We start from the raw sequence: 19560 nt of genomic DNA, 5'->3' as shown, positions 1-19560 counted from the left end.
TTACAGCTTTACAGAAAAAAAAGAAAAAAAAAAGAAAGTACGATCTGCATTAGTCAAAGGCACTAGGCAACTGTCGATACAAAGATTCTTGATGTGGTTTTCAGTGTTAGTGACTTGTAGAGACAAACAAATCAGTTTCCCATCAAATCTGGAAGCTAATGCCTCTGGCAGCCTGGTTGCGTGCCAGACTTGTCAACAGATACTAAGCTTCCTGCTAAGCTCCTCTGTGCACTACTAATGTCTGCAGATTGCATGCAGCGCCTGTTAAGTTTTCACATTAAACTTTAATAATCAAGGGCAATGCCCGAAAATAAAAACAAAAAGAGATGCAAGCAGCTGAGTTATTTCAGAGCCATGTGCAATTCTTTTGCACAACACAACATGCATTTGGTTTTACTGGGGAAAAAAATGAATAAATAAATATAACATCCATATTTAAACTTTCGTTTGTGTCTTGAGTTATATCGCTACTACAGCATATACAGTTTGCAGCAACACACAGATTGATACTTGTCTTCCACCTTACAGTAACTCCCTCTAGCAATGTTGCACATGTCATCATATATATAAATAAGTTTGTGTGTGTGTGTGTGTGTGTAGTACTTTGGTAGATAAATAGTACCCAGAACATAATATGAGGCCTTGAACACCCAGGTAAAACAACAGGGATCAAGACAGTGAATCAGCAATCAATATACCATCTCCGTCCTCCGGCAGTCCTCACCCACATCCTTTATACGCTCCATCTAGTGTAGAAAACATATTTCTTGGAAGGTCCAGTCATCCATCCCCATGACCAATCTCCTCCTCTAAATACCTGACTTCATCCATCTCTGTTAAACGCTTCATTTCAGTCCTGTCTTTAAAATAGCGCAGTTTATCTTCTCCCTGTGTGGTACCCGTCTCTGCATTTGGCCGACTTAAGATCTGAACATGATAGTATCAAATGTAAACTTCAAGAGCGTACTCGCATTAGAGAGAATGTCTAATTGGACATAATTTGGGGGAGGGGGAGAAAACGGGCGATACAAACACAATGAATCTGACAGGCAGATGAAGGAGAAATAGACAGGGGAAATAGCACTTTTTAAGACTGAATATTTTAAAAAAATATATCGCTGATGCAAAATTCTGGCTGATGTTTTATGAAACATCACCACTGGAGATGATCGGGCCAGAGGTGCTTTGGGCCTTTGGTGGAGGAGGGGCTGGAAGAGTTCTATGTAATCCAACCGCTGGCCCTAATCTCTAATCTGTACCCCTAATCCAGCATGCTAGTATACGCTGTGTCTGTGCATGTATGTGCGCAAGTGAAAGTGAGTGACTAAATAAGTGCAAAGGTTACTTGAATATGGCACATGTGCACATGGTAAGGCAGAGCAGAAAGGTGCACAAAATTGTGGACTTGTGCATCCGACTGTGTGTCCCTAAAGGAAGGAAATGACAGCAGGCGAATTGAGTGGCAGATTGAATAGACCTTGTGTTTTTTTTAGTTTTTTTTGTTGTTGTTTTTTTTTTTTTAGAAGATTAGATAAACACTACAACATTTCCACAACAAGGGCCAGGACAGTAAAAGTGAAGATGGTATAACATAAAACAAGCCCAACCATCAAAAGTCTTCTTCTTCACTCACAAAGCTCTCAATAACTAGTTCCCATAATATCATAAAGAGTCTAGTATGTCAGATTAAAAGTATCTTTTTTGAAACTAACAACTTTTAAGCAGGTATTAAACATACTTTTCATCAAACTCGTGTTTCTGTTTCTGTAAAACTAGACTTTTATTGTTCTGATGTAATATTTACGTATGTTTTCTGCAAGTGGAAAAGTCAAAAAAGGCGTTTAAATATCAATTTGTGTGAAATTAATCTACATAAATAGTTTTAAGTCATAATTCAAAGTCGATTTTGAAGTCTTTATTTCTTTGCGTTGACTGGAATCTCATCTAGTGCTCGATGAATGTCAGTTTAGTCGATATATCCACCAAATTTCCGGAAATAATGTTAGTTTGTGTCTTGCAACCTTCAAGAATGATCATATTCACATGATACCACCAAAAATGTGTTGTTTCAAAGACTAAAGCTATCCAAAAAGGAAAGAAAAACTACAACAAATGAGCCGGGGGAGTGTAAAAAGGCGTCTAGCAGAACATACCACCTAAAAACAGAAACAACCTGATCCACTGCAGTTTTTGGTCAAAATAAAAATGCTTATTTTGTAAATATGATCTGATGTGTTTACATGTTCCCAATAAGCCTATCTCTCTATTGCATTAAGCATAAGTCCAAGATCTCCACTTTAGTCTGATAGATGGCAAAACAACCCTCTTCTGCTGATTTGTTTTCTTAAATTTCATCTTCAAATAAAATTCAGATTGATTTTATAACTGAGGAATCCAACATCCTTACTCAATAACAAGAAAAGTATACCCACAGAATACTATGTCAGTATAGACCTTAGAGTTTGAAAAGAGTATTAGTGGGAAGATGTATGAGAGAAATTTGGAAAAACAAAAAATAAAAAGGGGAGAGAAGGAATGAAAATAATGAACTGTGAGGTAAGAAGAGAATTACAGAAACAGAAAAAAACAGGGAGAAATGTGGACTGTGCCTGAGTGGAAAGGTGTTTGGAGGAAACTACACAAAAAGAACAGTGTTAAAGAAGATAACTGCAGAGGCAGATTGAGAGCACCTGTCAACCTCGCAGCTCTCACGCGGCTGTGAGAATTTCTGCAAAGGTGAGCTTGCATACTGCACATGTTGGTTTCATGTGAATATGTGCTAACAAGCTTTATGTGATAATTTCACATGCTTCTTCGTGATGATATGAAAGGCTGTCCCTGACGTTGGAAAGCACATGAAGACGCTGCGATCATCCTTCACAAAGACCAGTTCAGTTCAAGAAGAGAAACTCCTCAACTTTTGAAGTTATTTTGATTCAATTCCCACAGGGCCAAATGTTTGAAGAACTTATTTTGTGTGATCATGGGCTACAGTATAGAGTTTCTAAGATGATTTCAGACAAAAAAAAAGCTTTAATGCAGAAATATGGACTGAATTGAACTGCATCTTTATGCATTGTGGGAGTACATGAACTCACTACTTGGCTGAGGCTCATTCTGCATAAATTTCTGTATCAATACAGCATAGCATATACTATTTCACTTTTTCCTTCCACTCAGCTTTCTATTAATGTGCATGGAATCAAGTCTCAGAAAAGCCAGCTTGTTTAGCATTGATCTTTTATAACATACAGTCCTAGCAGACGGTGTAAGTTACTGTCTACTGTACAATGGTCCAGTCTTTCCAGTGATTTCAGCCATAACATTTCTGCATATCATTCCGTTTTTATTGCACATGTGTTACATTTCTATTTTCTTTTTTTGTTTGATAAAATAAAATTTGAGATTTTGTTAGTTGCAAGTCCTAATTGTTACTTTTTAACACAAGTAAACCCTTGAATTGCATTGTGTGTATTTAATTACATCATATATGGCTTTCACATGCTGGGAAGAATTACTAAACTAAATTAAACTTTCAGTGGTATTCTAATTTACTGGGAGGCAACAGATAAAGAAAACAGGTGAAATGCTCAACTGTAGCATGAAATGGAGCGTGGCTAAAGATGTCCCAAAAGCAAAGGTTAACATGTGGAAAATAAGTTGGATAAAGGGCAAGACTTTTTCAAGGATAGCCAACTTCACTTCTTCTGGGAAAGCAAATCCCAGGAATTAAACATTTTCTCTTTAACCAGCACTGGTGGAAGATGAGAAGCAAATACTAGAAAGAGCAGGTGTCTTCTGACAAGCAATGTCTACATATTTTATTCTCTGCCCTCATCCTATTTATCTATTTATTTAATCATGTGACATACCGTGAAAATTTCCAGATGCCTAAAGGTGAAAAGTTATCTGTTCAAAAATTATATGCCAGTATAAATACCATGGTGAGTGTGAAATTCTTATGCGCTTCAAGGAGAAAAGTACTTTTTTTCTTTTTATGTGTTTTGGTGCCAATCAACCCCAGAAGCAAAGCAAGAGATTTTGTGAAGATGCTAACAAAAGCTGATAATGAAGTGCCAAAATCCATAGTGAAACAGCTACTGTATTGATATGACCTAAAAGAAAAAGTTGTTTCTATAAAAACAAAATAAAAAGCCAAATACATTTTTACAAAAGCTCAAAAGCATGTTAATTTTGGAGACATGTTTTGCAGTCTATTGAAGCTGAAATGTTTTTATTTTTATTTTTATGAATGCTTGGGAAAAACTGGTGAAGCTTGGAAGCCTGAGAGCACTATTCCCACTACGAAGTAGGGAAGTGCAGACTAGATATTGTGAAGAGGAAGAACAATAAGTCAAAACATTGAAGCAACATCCCATTACCTTATGCTTGATTTTTTTACAATGTCGCTTAGAGATAATAAACTGAATGTTTCAATGTGGCTATTGCAAAGGCCTGATCTCTGAAGTTTTGAGAGCAAAGCTGAAAAAGTGCAAACGAGCAAAGAAAAGAAACCTTTATGCTTTTCTTTATGAGAAAATGGATTGAAATAGACAACTGCGGAATGGAAAGGCATGCCTAAACAAGGAGGGATGTTACCAACGTTGGATCAAAAAGGTATAACCTGCTGCAACAAAGCAGTGTACTTGTTATTGTCTTACTTTCTGTTATATATTTTACAAAACAATCTGCTTACATTGCAATAAGCAAGAATATAACAATCCCGCAAAGCACTGATATGCAAAAGCTGTGACATGGGAATAGGTTGCATCCTGATTGTGCTGTTCGAACACAAGCCCCATTAACACATGCAGCCACAAATAAGCTAAGACTCTACGCTGCCTCGAGCCATCCGCAAAATCACACTTTATCTTCAGCACCTTAAGTGAAATAAGGTTGTGCATGTTTCTGCGTCTGTGGGTGTCTGTGTGCTTGTTCGCAGGTGTTATGTATAGACCGCAGCAGGGCTCAAAAAATGAATCAAATGGAAAGAGGAATCTTTTCATCAGCTAAGAACTGAAATGTTTCTTCTTCTGAGAGTCTTGGCGTCAAGGTCAATCAAAAATCGTCTATTTATCGGTGTGCACTCTTTATATGTCTTATCCTATTAAAACTGCTCTCACTACGCACTCTTTTGAGAGATGAAGAAGATCTGCTATCTCATCTGTGCTCCCAAGTTTTGCACAGATATATATGTGTTAAATAGTAGCTTGTTCTTTGGGTGTATGATGGTTTTATATTCACTTTAGCTTTTAACATGCTTACGACTTTGGCAAGCCGTAAGTAATTGCAAATATGGGTTATGTAAATATTTCACTTCCTGCCACATGGAATTGCTTTTGCAGAGTCTATTCATGCTGTCAGGCAAGTGCTTCGTTGCGGCAGCGTGTCCTTGCTGCTCTCAGACAGACGCTCCACAGCGAGTCGTGTAGGTGAACATTAACATTACCTGCATCGCAGCAATAAAACCCCTGATCTCTCCACAATACGATTAGTGGACCTCGTAGTGTATTAGTTTCGAGGGCACACTGGTTCTTTTGGGGTAATGCCTGAGCGTGTGTCGATACAGTTTATTGTCAGGTACGTCAATGTTTGTTTTAGGATATGAGCTATTCTGCCCTTTCTCCCCCATGAGAGAACAGGAGATGACAGGCCTGGCTCGTCAGGCTTCGTGTCGGCGCTAACAACCGTTGTGTATCCACACTCTCATGCACACACACACGCACGCACGCACGCACACACACACACACACACACACACATACAACTCACTGAAGCTCACTTCCTCTGTCCTTTAGAAACTGACTATATCTACCCCTCATTAGTGTTTCACCTGCCACTCTGTCTGTATCAGGTGTGTCATTCTGCAACCAGATGGCAGGGCCATTTCTATACAAAAGCTTTCTGTCCGTACCTACCTCACTTGCTGTCTTTTCTTACTCATTCACCTTTCCCTGCCCCAGCACCTCTTTCATCTTCATGCTTTGCTCAAAGTAAAGCCCTGCCTTAGCAGACCTTTACGAATTAATCATGGAACCTCCTGACAGAGGCTGAGGAGAGGAGCTTCAAGGCGCTCTGCGGATGTGAGAAACTGATCTAACTCATGGACACAATGATTGTAATCAAAACTCTGGTCACCACTTTAATTTTACCCTTCTCTGTACTAACCCATTTCTATTTTACTGTGTTTGTATGTGAGAAAAATAATTAAACAACGGAACATGCACACGTCTGCCACGTTATAGAAGGAAATTGTCTGCGTCCCAAAAGCCCTCAAAACGGTAATTAAGCACACCATTACTATCCGGTTTCACACTTTTAATAGGATTTTCGAGATGCCTTCACCTTGGTGTTGGTTGCGTGCGAATCAGTGTGCGCCTCTTCAGCTGTGTAAAACGAGGTGTGACAGTTGCTGCCCGTTCCTTATCGATCTCTAAAGACCCCCCCCACCCCACCGCCCCGCCTCCCATGACTTTCTTCACTCATGACTGAAGCGGTTTCTGTTTCTAAGACCAGGATGCCTCGGGTTTGAAATCTCTCTGAGGAGATTTCGTTTTATTAGATTCACGGCATTACATAAGAAATGCATCATGCGTAATTAGGAAATAATAACAATGAATTTCCTAGACAACGCTGAAAGCACCTCCGTGTTGTCGTTATTCTCAATTTGGCCCCACAAATCAAATCTCCGGTGACAATGTAATGGCATTAAACAGGAAAAACAAAAAACAAAAAAAAATAAAAAGTCACTTATTCTCACTGAGCTCATTGTCTCAGCAGGTCAAAGTGGTGAGCCTCACACTTGAGCGCATGCAACAAGTGGCAGCTTGAGGTCGGTCCCAGGCCTTATCAGGATGCTGAAGCATGAAAGTGGGACAAATAAAAGAGTTGTGAGGACATGGCAGGGCAACACAAGAGGGAAACAAATTAAGGAGATGAAAGCACAACACATGAAGGACCAATTAACAGCATTATTGCACTTGATTAAAATCGAGAGCACCAAAAGATGTGAGTGAACAGATGATCATTGGAAACATGCATATGCAATGAGTGTGTGATGAAAGCTGGAAACAATCGATATTAAAAAGCGTGTGTGTGTTGCTTCTATTTAAAAAAAAAAAAATCCTTCTTCAGTAGTGTTAACAGAACGGGGTCTTCTTCAAGCTCAGTATCAACACTAATTCCCTCATTGCTGTCAGAGTGGCTCTCATCTAAGGCCTGCATGCATGTGTGCGTGTGTGTGTGTATAGTCGCTGTTCATGTGCGTGTGTGTGTGTGTGTGTGTGTGTGTGTGTGTGTGTGTGTGTGTGTGTGTGACTGGAGGGCATACACATGGTCAGAGACAGGCTTGAAAAGGAAACTGTCTAATAAAAATTCATCACATCTGCCCAGAGAGAGGAAGAGGAACTGAAACTCATTTCGACAAGCAAAATCCTCCAAATTCATGTGGTCGTTACAGTTCTCCTATAAAAGCAAAGTGGCTGACTCTGAACAATGGGATTCACCTGTCTCTAAAACTCGGCGGAAATATAAGAAACTTTCCCTGCTCACCTTTTTACTCCCCACTTTCTTGCTCTGTCCCCCAGTCCCCTCATTAGAGGGTGAACATGTGCAGGTCTAACACAGTAAGTGCATCCGTAGGGAAAAGGGCCACAGAGTACATTTTCACTTAAAACCCTGTGTGTGTGTGTGTGTGTGTGTGTGTGTGTGTGTGTAGAAAGACACACTGCATGTGCGTTTGCGTAAGAGAGAGAGAGAGAGAGAGAGAGTGATGATGTGTTTGCCTGTAGCTTACTTGGAACGATGCAGTTTCTGTCTGCTGGGGCTGCTCTTTCAGACACTATAAATGCCCGAGGCAGGACTTGCAGGCAAAGACACACTTACTGCATGCTCACACTGACTCAGGGATGGAAAGTGATATTCTACTTTTTTTTTTGGAAGTGTGTGTTTGAATAACTAACTTTTCCTACTCACTGAGAAACAAGAGGTAGATTTTACACACACACACGCCAATGTTAAAATAATAATAATAAAAAAATCACCCACATTGAAACTCAAGGCAAAATTAAATGACATTAAATAGCACATATATAGTTTATGCATATTTTGGAAAGCTCTTCTGCCCTAATCAACTTGTAACAGTTTTTCTGTGCTTTTTTTAAGTCCTACCTAAGAGTTGAAGCTATTCTGGCACAAGAGGAACAATTTGTAACACAGCTAGTCAGTGAATGAAGTGTTACTGCACACATAATGGTCCTGATGACTAAAGTGTGCAATGTTTGGAAGATTGTGTGAGCCCTGGACAGAAGAATTGCTATGACAAAAATATCATATACACACATATAAAAACGTAGCTGCATAAAACAAGATTATTTAAAATCTCGATAACAAATGAAGAATTAGATTGACGCCGTTAATTTTTCTTTTTGTTGTCGCATTACAACCAGAAATGTATGTGGATTTTATAGAGATTTTATTCAACAGACAAATGCAAAGTAGTGTATTTTATTATAAGGTGATATTAAGATGTTACATGGTTTTAAAATCGTGTCAAATTAAAATCTAACATGGTTGATATCGGTTCAGAATAACCTTCCTGAATCAATACTTTGTAGAATCTGCTGTCAGCTACCCATCCTGTGAGATACGTTTTCACTGATTTTTGCACATCCACAGACCTGTTTCTCAATTTTCTTTAATAAATAGGTAACTTACAAGCGTTGCCTAAGTAGGAATCGAAGTGAACAAGAGAAAGCCCCCGACTTTGCTGTAAGTGAGGTGTGAATCAAGTGGAATAGTGCAGAAATGCAATGGCCAGTCTAACAAATAAAACTTCCAACCTCAAAGATACGGTAAAAAGGGGAAACATTGGAAATGCTGGTAAGTTATTATAAGGGGTTGGTAAACTGCAAGAGTGATATTCAAAAAGGAAATCATACTCTTACTGTTCTGAATAACTTTTCGGAATAAAGATTAAAAAAAAAATCTAAATTTTTTTGGTGATATGTATAAAATTGAACTTAAAAAATATATATCTTAACAACTTAATTTCTGCCTCTCTTGCAAAAATTCTAGATTTATGGCCTGCGTGACTGATCAGATTATCCCACCTGAGTTGTGGATCTCTGCTATCTGTGGCATTTTTTGTTTTTAATGTGCCATGTGGGTCGTTGTATTACAAAGTGAGAGGTGCACAAATACCTGATAACAAATGTAACTTAGAGGCAGTCAATTGTGTCTTGCCGGACTGCAATCAAGTTTATCCCACCACTGAACTTAGATAATTTCCTGCATTTTAATTACACTGAGATTTATGGCTGTAGTGTGAAAACCTTTAAGGGATATTGCATACTCTTTTCAACTCACTATTGAGCTGATTTTTCAACAAAATCTAACAGCAACAACAACAACCCTTCACCTCAGCATTTGTCTTTGCGGTGTGAATGTAACCAGAGAAAAAGTAAGTTAAATATTTTTCTTTGCCCAGTTCATATGGCCCTTGGAAGCCCTTACAACGGCTTGGTCCAACTGCAGCTAGCAACAGACAGAAAGTGAACCATTGGGAAGTAAGGAGAAAAAGTGCAGCAATCATAAATACATTACAAAGACATATTGAATAAAACATGGAGCCACAGACACAGGTTTACTGCATTTCTATCTCATTAGAGAAGAACTGTAAAATGTTTTTTTATGGAGACAAGCAGAGGCCCTTTCCTCTCTTGATACATCTGCTAGGATGTTTTGTTGTATTTCTTTGTCAGCGTTCATACGTAAGAAATCGTGCAAAATTCAGAAGTGAAAGCAACTGGAAGGGGACATTACTGCGATAGAAACAAGGTAAAAGCAAGGGTTCTTGTTGTGATCATACATACATACATACATTAGGCATATCACAGTCATTTATGTATAAACAATAACATATAATCATCTACCAGAATTATCCCTGGTCGATGAAGCAACCCTGACTTTTTTTCCTAATGCACTTGGATATTGTCATAGTGGGAAGTGGGAGTTTGGAGGGTAATAGCGTGTAAAATGTGTAATAGACACATGTTACAATGGAAATACAGTAGCAATCTCTCCCTTAGTAGATTTGATTTACTTCATGACTTGCAATAAAATATATTTTTTAATGCACCAAAAGGAATTATGTTCTGTGCTGCTTTACATAAATGATATTATGACATTTTCTTGCTGCAACCTCTCTCAGCCTTATGATACTTATAATGTGATTTATTAATTTATCTGTGATTCAGTGTTTTACTGTTTCTTTCTTGGGTGTCTGTGAGAGAGGCTTGTTGCCAATAACCATGAGCTATTATTGCTGTTTTTTCCTTTCCGTAAAACAACCCTTCTCTGATTTTCTTGGCTGTCTCGTGTAGTTTATACTTCCCGTCTAAATGAGGCTTGTTCTGCTGTAGGTTTCCTCTGCTAAAAACAAGAGGAAACCTACCTTCACTGTTAGAGTAAATATTGATCATCAGCACTTCAAATTTAGTTCACATTCAATACAATAGAGTGTTGCCCTCCTATGACCAAGTAGAGTGCCGGCTCTGTGTTTTTATGGCAGTTTTGAGGAGGAGTTATGATGTAATAATAAAAGTGTTTGACACATGCTAAAATCTTTTGTTAGTTGTTGCTATGCAACTCTGCAGACATGTCTTAAAGCAGCCTCTTTCTATCCGCACTTTTTTTTTTTTTTTTTGTCTCAGCAGCATCTTTCAGTGTGACCAGAACAATGCTGCTTTCAGGGCCCTTCATAATTATTTTATTTAGCAACACACTCACAAGTCAAACATCAACGACCACAAACACAAACTGTATCTGTGGCTTCACTCATGCATGCCAGGTAAGGGAGGCAGATTTTATGTAGAAGGTCTGTGGTGCAGAAAAAAATTGCCATGCCAAGCAGATACAAAAGTGCCCACACACAGATCTCAATTTAAACATGAAATCACTGAATTAAATGGTTGTTTTCCATTAGGCCACATGCTTGGCTTTGCAGAGGGGTTTTCTGCAGATTAGCTGAAAAGGACAAAGAACTTTCTGACTTTTTTTTTTGTTAATGATGCATAAGTTTATCGTACAATAGAAGAGGCAGCAAATTCAGAATTTGAGCATAAACGGTGGAGCATTTGAATACAGCAGAGTCTACATATCGCTGTTAAAAAAAGCCTCATTTCTGGGTGTAAAAAAATTATGCCATGATGAATCTTTCCCTTCCTTGCACAAATTTGCACAACTAAATTGATTTCTAGAGGGACTGAGGGGGAAATGAAAACTCTTTTGCAGTTGCGTAAACATGCATGTCCTTTCAGTAACAGCTTGTTCGGGCACCCTTTGATTTTACAGCAGAACTCAGTCTCGTTGGGTAGAGTACATCTCGACTTGCCCATATTTGTCCAGTCTTGTTTGCACAAAATGCTCTAAGTCTGTTCGATTGTGGCAGCCTCTCCCGGGAGGACAGCCCTTTTTAGATCACCCCACAGATTTTCGGTCTGATTCATGTCTGAGTTCTGGCTAGAGGTTTTGTGAATTTCAATATCATTGTGTAGAAGATATTCTTATGTCAATTTGGATGTAAGCTTTGGGATGTATGCTTTGAGCAGACCAGGTTCTTCTCTGGTATTATGAGCATTTCATACCTCCTTCCATGTTGATAAAGGTCCTACATCTATCGAAAAAAAAAAAAGCTTCAAAACAAGACACTGAAACCTCCTTTGTCTCACTGTGAGTTTGGTGCTCCTCTGGCAATCTGCAGTTGTGCTCAAAACACAACTTTTAGAATTATGGAGAAAAGTTTCATCTTTGCTTCATCAGGGCATAGCACAATTTGCAAAATGTTTTTTATAAGATCTAACCTGAAGTGTATGTTCACAGTCACATCCCAAGTCGAGGAGGAAATACATATGAAACCGAATCTACATACAATATACTATATATATGTGTAAATACAAATTAAAGGTGCAAAAAGTTCTGAAATAATTTAATCTTGAGCTCGTTTTTGTACTTTACAGAGACCTCCCACTTTACTGAGGCATGCAGACCTTTTATATCCATTGCATGGAGGCAGAGTAAAACCACTTACTGCTCCATAATGTATCAATGACTTGAAATTCAAGTTCCTTCAGGGACCAGAAGTGGATGCTACTTTTACCAGCCAACTCAATTTCTTTATGTGTTTAGGAGCACTTTTGTTTCCACTTAATCCACTTGTGATGAAAGCTTTAGGTTTCTGTTGTAAACACACACACGCACGCAAACACATCAGACACACACACATTTTCCTGTTTAATTCTCTGTCAACACATCCAGACCCAGTTCTGCACCAGCTCACAAGCCACCTTTACACACTTGCTCCACACAAACACAAATACGCATGAGCACATTTTCGGACACATGGCAAATCTTTTTTGTTCTCAGTGGAATGAATTAAATCTTATTTCCAAACGTTCATTTGCATATGTGGGCGTGTGTGCACAAGCAAATGCATTTGTGTCTATCTCCATTGATCACGACTCCATTAATTCATTCCTTTTGTGGACGAACATGGCCTTCAGACACACCGCACAGAGTGCCTCTCCAGAAATCCCAGACTTCAATGGAGAGGCTCAATCCACACCTCACTTTGTATGCACACACACACACACTTACATAAACCAAGTAAGACAAAGTGAAACACACAGTCAACTCCTCTAATTCCTTGCTTCTGAATCATTGCAACCCAAACTCCTTTCTTTGCTTTGAAGAAACAGAGCAAACTTGTTCATCTCCTCACTTTTGCACCATTTCTTCACTCTTTCCTCAAAACAAGGCCTTGTTCTCCTTTTTCATGCATGTTAAATGTTAATGACTGAGATGGCGCATACTGCTCACAGCTCAAACGTGATGCACCTGAATGACAGGGGTTCCCTAAGTGAGCGGTGATTTCTATTCACGATAACAACGGTCAATAAAAGATTCATTTGGGGAATAACGATCCATTATGATGAGGGATAACTTCTCCATCAGCCAAAGAAAGAAAAACTTGAACAATTTAGAGCAAGGGTCCCCAAACTACGGCCCGCGGGCCGGATCCGGCCCGCCACCTCATTTGGTCCAGCCCCCTGAACAATACCGGATCCGGCCCGCCTCCTCATACCAGAGAGCATTCAGTGTTTTTTTTCATATATTGTATTTTCCGGTTTATATGTGGATTTTTCTTCAACCACAAGGGGGCTTTTGAGCAAATGTGAAACTTACTTTTCCTCAATGGAATATATACTAGTCCCAGTCACCGTTTCGCTGACGGTTTTTTCCATTTGCATTCTGGGTAAAAACCGCTCTAAAAACGCGAATATGTCGTCGACCGTAATCTCTCCCCCCCCCCAACCACAAAAGGGAACACTTATGTGGCCCTCGCAGGAAAAAGTTTGGGGACCCCTGACTTAGAGTTTCACTGTAAGAACTTTTTCTACGTTTAACTTTGTTGTTAACAAAAGTATAGATTATCAGGTGCTTGAGAGCTTTTTAAGCACTGCGTTGCTTCAACATGCCTGTAAATGTGTGATTTCTGTGTGACTTATTTAATAGAAAGACTTGAGTTTACACAATGCTGAAATACACTATGAGTAATATAGCACTCCCCTCAGCCCCTGCCACACACACACACACACACACACACGCACGCACGCACACACACGCACGCACGCACACACACACAAGCACACTCCATTGCCCTCCAGTAGCAAACTGCTGGTCAGCTGGCTGAAATAATGCTCCTGTTATTTCCCTTTGCTTACGATAAAAGGTGATTTACATCATGAACTTGAAAACTTGTAAACTACTGCTAAATACCATCTAAATTTATCTGGTATTTAACAAAAACAATAATAATAATAATAAATACTTTTCATAGATAATAAAAAGACAGCAATAGTCAACATGTTTTAAAATGTTAAAACAGAAGAGATGATTGTGGTGGTTCTGCTTTCGGTAAGTTTAAAATCACTATATCTTCAACAAGAAGATGAATATACAGTAAGAATCTCATAGTGTACCATTCAGCTTTTAAAAGTGTAGTTCAAAAGTTAACTCCACCCAATGAAGGTATGAAAGTTGCAATATTTTAGCTTTTCCCAAACAAAAGGAATAATGTGCATTCATATTCAGCCCACGTGAGTGAACGCTTTGCAGCATCAGCTTCTGCTAAAAATTTAAATTGCAAGATTTGTGGCCACAAACTTTTAAAGTTTTCATCTGTTAAACATTTTCATATTTTATTATGTTTTCAGATGTTTTCATTTTGTGACTGAATATAAATATATTCATCACTTTGATGCCCCCAAGAAAACTAGCAAACAAAACCAGCAAACAAAAAATACAACATTGCAATAATGCTGATTAATCTTATCATTTTGTTCCTGCTTCCCAATTCTGACACCAGTTTGTTTTTATTTATTTTTTAAAATCCCAATTCGATGCATTTAGGTTTGTGATTGTAATGTAGCAAAAATGTGGGTACAGTCAACAGGTAGGAATGTTTCTGCAAGGCTCTCTAAATCTAGTACATCATGGCATTAATTCAATAAATTAATTGTAATTACAATTTTCTTCTATTTCCTGCAGCTGTCTCGCACATATATAATGATTCCAGTGTGAAGTCAAAGATCATATTTTGTTAAGATAGCAACCATTCTCATTAGTGTAAGTGCAGTAAGACCTAACCCAATCTCAGATAAATACAATAATGAGCATGACCTCAGGGACATGAACCTCTTAATACCGTGTGCATGTGCTGCGTTAAATCATGTGGTGACATTGTGGGAGAAAAGGCCAACGGAAAATGAAAATTAGCAGCAGCGGTTGAGATATCTGTTTTTGCTCTTTCAATAAAGGCTTACCTGAATTTAGGTTGTTAAAAACACAATATCCTTTAAAATTTAGAATGACTGCTCAATAAACACATTGAGAACACTACAGGGACAAGTTTGTCACTTTTTCCAAGTGTTGACATTGTTTTACCTGCAGAAAAACACTGACCAGCACATCCACAATTAAAAAAAAATGTATAGAATTGATGCCAGATTTAGCAACACACTCACAAGTCACCAACATTTCACAAACAAAAATGTATTGTTTTCTTGTTTTTTCTTTTGTAAAGGTTTTTATTTTTCTTTTAAAACAGTAGAAATACAATTTACTCTTTAATAAGTGACAAAAAATTCTTATGGCAGACATTTATCAAAAAAATTTTTAACGAATAAAATTTATTAAAATGTTTGTGGGACTTACGTTTTATTTAGCTGAACTGAGTGCGAAAATGGCAAATGGCTTCCTGGATTGTAAATGAATGTATGTATGTATGTATGTATGTATGTATGTATGTATGTATGTATGTATGTATGTATGTATGTATGTATGTATGTATGCATGTATGTATGTATGTATGTATGTATGTATGTATGTATGTATTTATGGATGTATGGATGGATGGAACTTTGATCCTTAAAAAAACACATCAGTAGTTTAAGTAACACCACAATATAGAAGCAGCCCCATGTCACATTTGAATCAAATGGCGTATTTACTTGGATGAATGCTCATAAAAGCTTTAACATAAACCTACTCATTTCTAAATGAATAGTTACCACCACTCTTTTATGTTGCTGGTTCCAACCAGTTTACATAACTGTCTAAAATTGGCTTTAGAGTCCTTCAAAGCAATACCTGCATCCCATCACTGTTGTGGATATTTCTGAATGAAGCCGTCTGGAAAATGACCAAAAGGTCGAGCAAAGTTTTAAAGATACCAACAGAACAGCAACAAACTGAAGATGTTTTACTCAAAGGAGAGGAAGGCATCTGAATACTTATGAAGAAGAGAAAAAATGATGAGGGAGATGGAAATGAGTCAAGTGGCGTCTGGCTGCTGGACGGGATTGAGTCTGGACAGCAGAAACATGCAACATACCAGAACACGAAGGTGTCTTTTAGCACATATAAATGGATAATGTACAGTGGCTCTCAAAGCTGCACATACATATGTTAATATTAGATTTTTGTGATGTAAAAAAAATGAAACCACAACAAAATACGGTTATCTGTTGCAAGGCAGTTCATATCACTAATTAAATGTGACTGAAATCAAACTTCTGTGTGAACAGTTTACCGCCACAAAGCAACCAAGGGGCAAATGTAGATGTCACACAGCAGCAAGCCGTAATACAGAAGTACTAATGGATGTCACTGTCTATGGATCGATTTTGAAGTCGTAGAGCAATGGGAACCAACAGCATTGTCACAAGACCATAACAAGACAAAGGAAGTCGGGATAAAAGAAAGTACGACTTCAGCCATTGTTTGTGTCGAGATTTACCGAGTCTGGCTTCTCCGGTCTGGTGCAGAGTTATGATGCATGTCTCGCTTCAATGAAATAAAAGTTGTTGACATGTGAGATGACCGTTTTGACTGCAGGCGCTTTGAAAACTATTGGATAAGATCTGATTTAGTACCAGGTGGAAATGGCACAAATCTGATTTCTTTTTAGGGGGCGTGAAGAGATCTGATTTGGGCCATTCAGATGAAAAAGTCGTATATGTGATGAATACGGGCAAAGAAATTAGATTTGGTTCCCATATTCCTGCTGTTGCCTATAATAATTCGTCATGATCTTTTTGTGTTAGCACCACAAAATCTGGTACTTTCTGCACTTTTTGGATCCCATGTTTAGCATGTTTACACAAAAGAATATGTGCCAAAAAAGTAAATAAACAAAAAATAATAGTAGCTACTTTACCTTTGAGATGGGCAAGTGTATCTCCCTTACCCAATAATTTGTTTGAGTTTCACTGTTTTTATTTTGTCCAGTGCGATCAGAGTTACAATCTGTTCTGATTAGTTCAGGCTTCTTCAGTCGTCTTCACACACTTGGGTACTTAATGGCAACCTTTAAATTATTTACAACATTCTATAATTGGACTTTACCTGAAATATCCTGCTCTGCATCTTATTCCCAATACTATGTGACTTGCACCACAGCCTTTCACAATCAGACAGAGATGATGTAAGGAAAGGCAAAAGGGGGAAGTGAAAGGCAAGTTATTTTGATGAGAGTCACACCTGTTTTTCTGTGTGAGATGTTTCCAAGAGCATTTTGGAGAATTTTGAGCAATTATTGCACCAGAGTCTCAGATGCACACAGGCAATCAGCAAGCTTTGACAAAAAAATCAAGATGAAGAATCTAATTTTTGAGACCAAAAGCAAATTCTTAAGGCTCTAGGGTATGTAGATATGGGGCAAACAGAAAGATTGTTAGAAACGGGAAGGCTTATCTTGCATTCTAATTCAATATGTCACACATCTCCCTCATCAAACATGTTGAAGGTAGTTCTTTATATAGGAAAACTGGCATTAGCTAAGGAAATATCACATAGATCTTAAATAATTTGGCCGTCTGTCTTGTGAAAAAGCTTCTTTTCTGGTGTTTCATGTTGTCCTATGAGGCTTCAAGTCATCCTTAATGCTGAGAAAGTTAAATGTATGCGCAGTTGCTGAACAAATTCTACAAAGTGCTTTAAAAAGGTAAAGCAAAAAAAGCAGCAAAGAATAAAAGGAGAAAGAGTAGTTAGTACACAGGAATTAAACCCTAAAAGAAACTACTGGGCGAGCCATGAAAGCATTTAAATGTGTGTTAAAGGTAAGAGAGGAACAAGCAAAGTGAAATGGCTTGGAGCAAAAATTTAAAAGTGAGAGAGAGAGAGAGAGAGAGAGAGAGAGAGAGAGAGAGAGAGAAAGAGAGAGAGAGAGAGAGAGAGAGAACACTTGTGCCAAACAAAAAGAAACATTCAAAAAAGAAAACTGAATTGAGATGATGATGATGATGATGATGATGATGATGCAAAATTTAAAAAAAAGAAATAAAAGAGCAAGGAACTAAGACAAAGCATGAAAGAGTGAAGATGTGAAGACTGTGAGAGAAAAAAAAAACTAAGTGAAGAGATTTCCGTGAGAAAGCCAGGAATCTGTGTGTGAGTGTGCATGTGTGTGTGAGTGTGTGTGAGATAGGAGGGGGAAAAAAAGAGGTGCTTTTGTGAAATATTCAGTGTGATAGAAGACTTAGAGAAGCAAAATCCCTTCCCTGGAGAGATGGAAAAGAGAGGAGGAGCTGAGAAGAGGAGGAAAAGGGATCTGCGATTGAAGTTTTGGATAAGAGTCATAAGGCTGGAGACCGTTTCAACAGAGAGGTCTGCTGTGAGGCTTTGTGTAGGACTGTGAGGTCTCTCTCTATTTTTAAACAGTGTGTGGGTATACTGCTCACACCTTATAGCACTGAACATACCTGTGGAGCCTATTGGAGGTGCACTCATGTGGGTATTTCTCCTTAGATACCTTGCCAACGAAGAAGAAACCAGACTGCAGCTGTTAAAAAAAACAAACACTTTTTGGATTTTGTAAAGGGAATAATTTGTAAGTCGGATCAGTAACGGAGGCAGCTCAGCATATGGGATAGATGGTTTTAGTTGTTTGCCACTGACAACGTCTAATTCCTAAACTCTTAGTTTGTAATGGTAAAGTGAAAATCCTCCTGCTGACTTAAAGGGTGAGAGGCATGGTTGACTCATACCCTGCTCTCTCTAAATGCAGGCTTCGCTTGTTGCTATTTCTGAGATTACAGAAAGAGAGAGGAACGTAACACTTCTGTTATGTGGACAAAGGCATGCCATGAATTTAGAAGCACATCCATCCTTCATGTCATCGGGAAACACAACATAGTGCAGATCTGGCTAATGCTGCACTCTAACCTATCCCCATGAACTGGAGCACCGGTAATGACATCCACTGATGGAAGCAGCCTCTTTCAGCAGGATAATGCATCCTGCCAAACTGGAAAGGATGCTATAGGATGTGTTGGACGAACTAGTGCAATCTGGTGCATGATGAGACTCCCTCAGAGGTTCTGCATCTACGTCTCAAAGGGTATGAGCTCGTATTGGTGACACTGGGGAGACTTAAAACTTCTGTCAAGCTGCTCTGTGTGTGTTTTTTGTTGTTGTTGTTGTTGAAGTTTTACACTTAGATACGGCAGTGGTTGACAATAATTTTATTGCACCTTCCTCATACCCAAATTTAATTTTTTTATTCCCCAGTTCTGACAGTATGCTGCAAACTACATGTCTTTTTCTTCCAGATGTGTTTGGCATAACAAAGTAAACAGAAAGCTAGAAGACAACGGTTTCTCATTGGTATCAATCTGAAAATTCAATATTACTGCTGAAAGTTAAAAACATAATAACATGATTGATAAATAGGTTATTCAGACTTTTGAAATCTCTGGTTTAGTTATTGGATACATACAAGATAGAGGCATACAATGCTATTTACCTTGAAAATAGAGTAGATGATGTCAAAATAGCCTCCATTTAAGGCTCAAGTATCACCAGTGGTACTTTTTATTTTCTTTTTTTTTTTAGTTTTAGAACCATTGAAATATGGCACAAGGGAGATTACAACTATTTACATGTTTAGATCCAACATGACTTTTAGCATGTTTTTATGGGAAATTTCTTGTTATATATATAT

At 38.3% G+C, this 19560-nt stretch overlaps 1 protein-coding gene across 3 annotated transcripts in view; it reads right to left on the bottom strand.

The window, feature by feature from the left end:
• camkvl (CaM kinase-like vesicle-associated, like) overlaps window positions 1-19560 on the bottom strand; it is a 50749-nt gene that overhangs the window by 13750 nt on the left and 17439 nt on the right. The window contains exon 1 of one of the 3 annotated variants that reach the window (XM_015052365.1): window positions 18320-18412. The exons of the other annotated variants lie outside the window; for them this stretch is intronic. The gene's annotated coding sequence lies outside the window, so the exon portion shown is untranslated. Of the gene's footprint in view, window positions 1-18319; window positions 18413-19560 lie in introns of those variants that run through there. 3 annotated transcript variants of the gene reach the window in all.

The sequence above is a fragment of the Poecilia latipinna genome, unplaced genomic scaffold (assembly GCF_001443285.1).
Source record: "Poecilia latipinna isolate Pla-1442-1.1 unplaced genomic scaffold, P_latipinna-1.0 Scaffold1106, whole genome shotgun sequence".
Classification (NCBI taxonomy): Eukaryota; Metazoa; Chordata; class Actinopteri; order Cyprinodontiformes; family Poeciliidae; genus Poecilia; species Poecilia latipinna.
The sequence above is the reverse complement of the archived record's forward strand: the minus strand, read 5'-3'. Positions and strand labels throughout refer to the sequence as shown.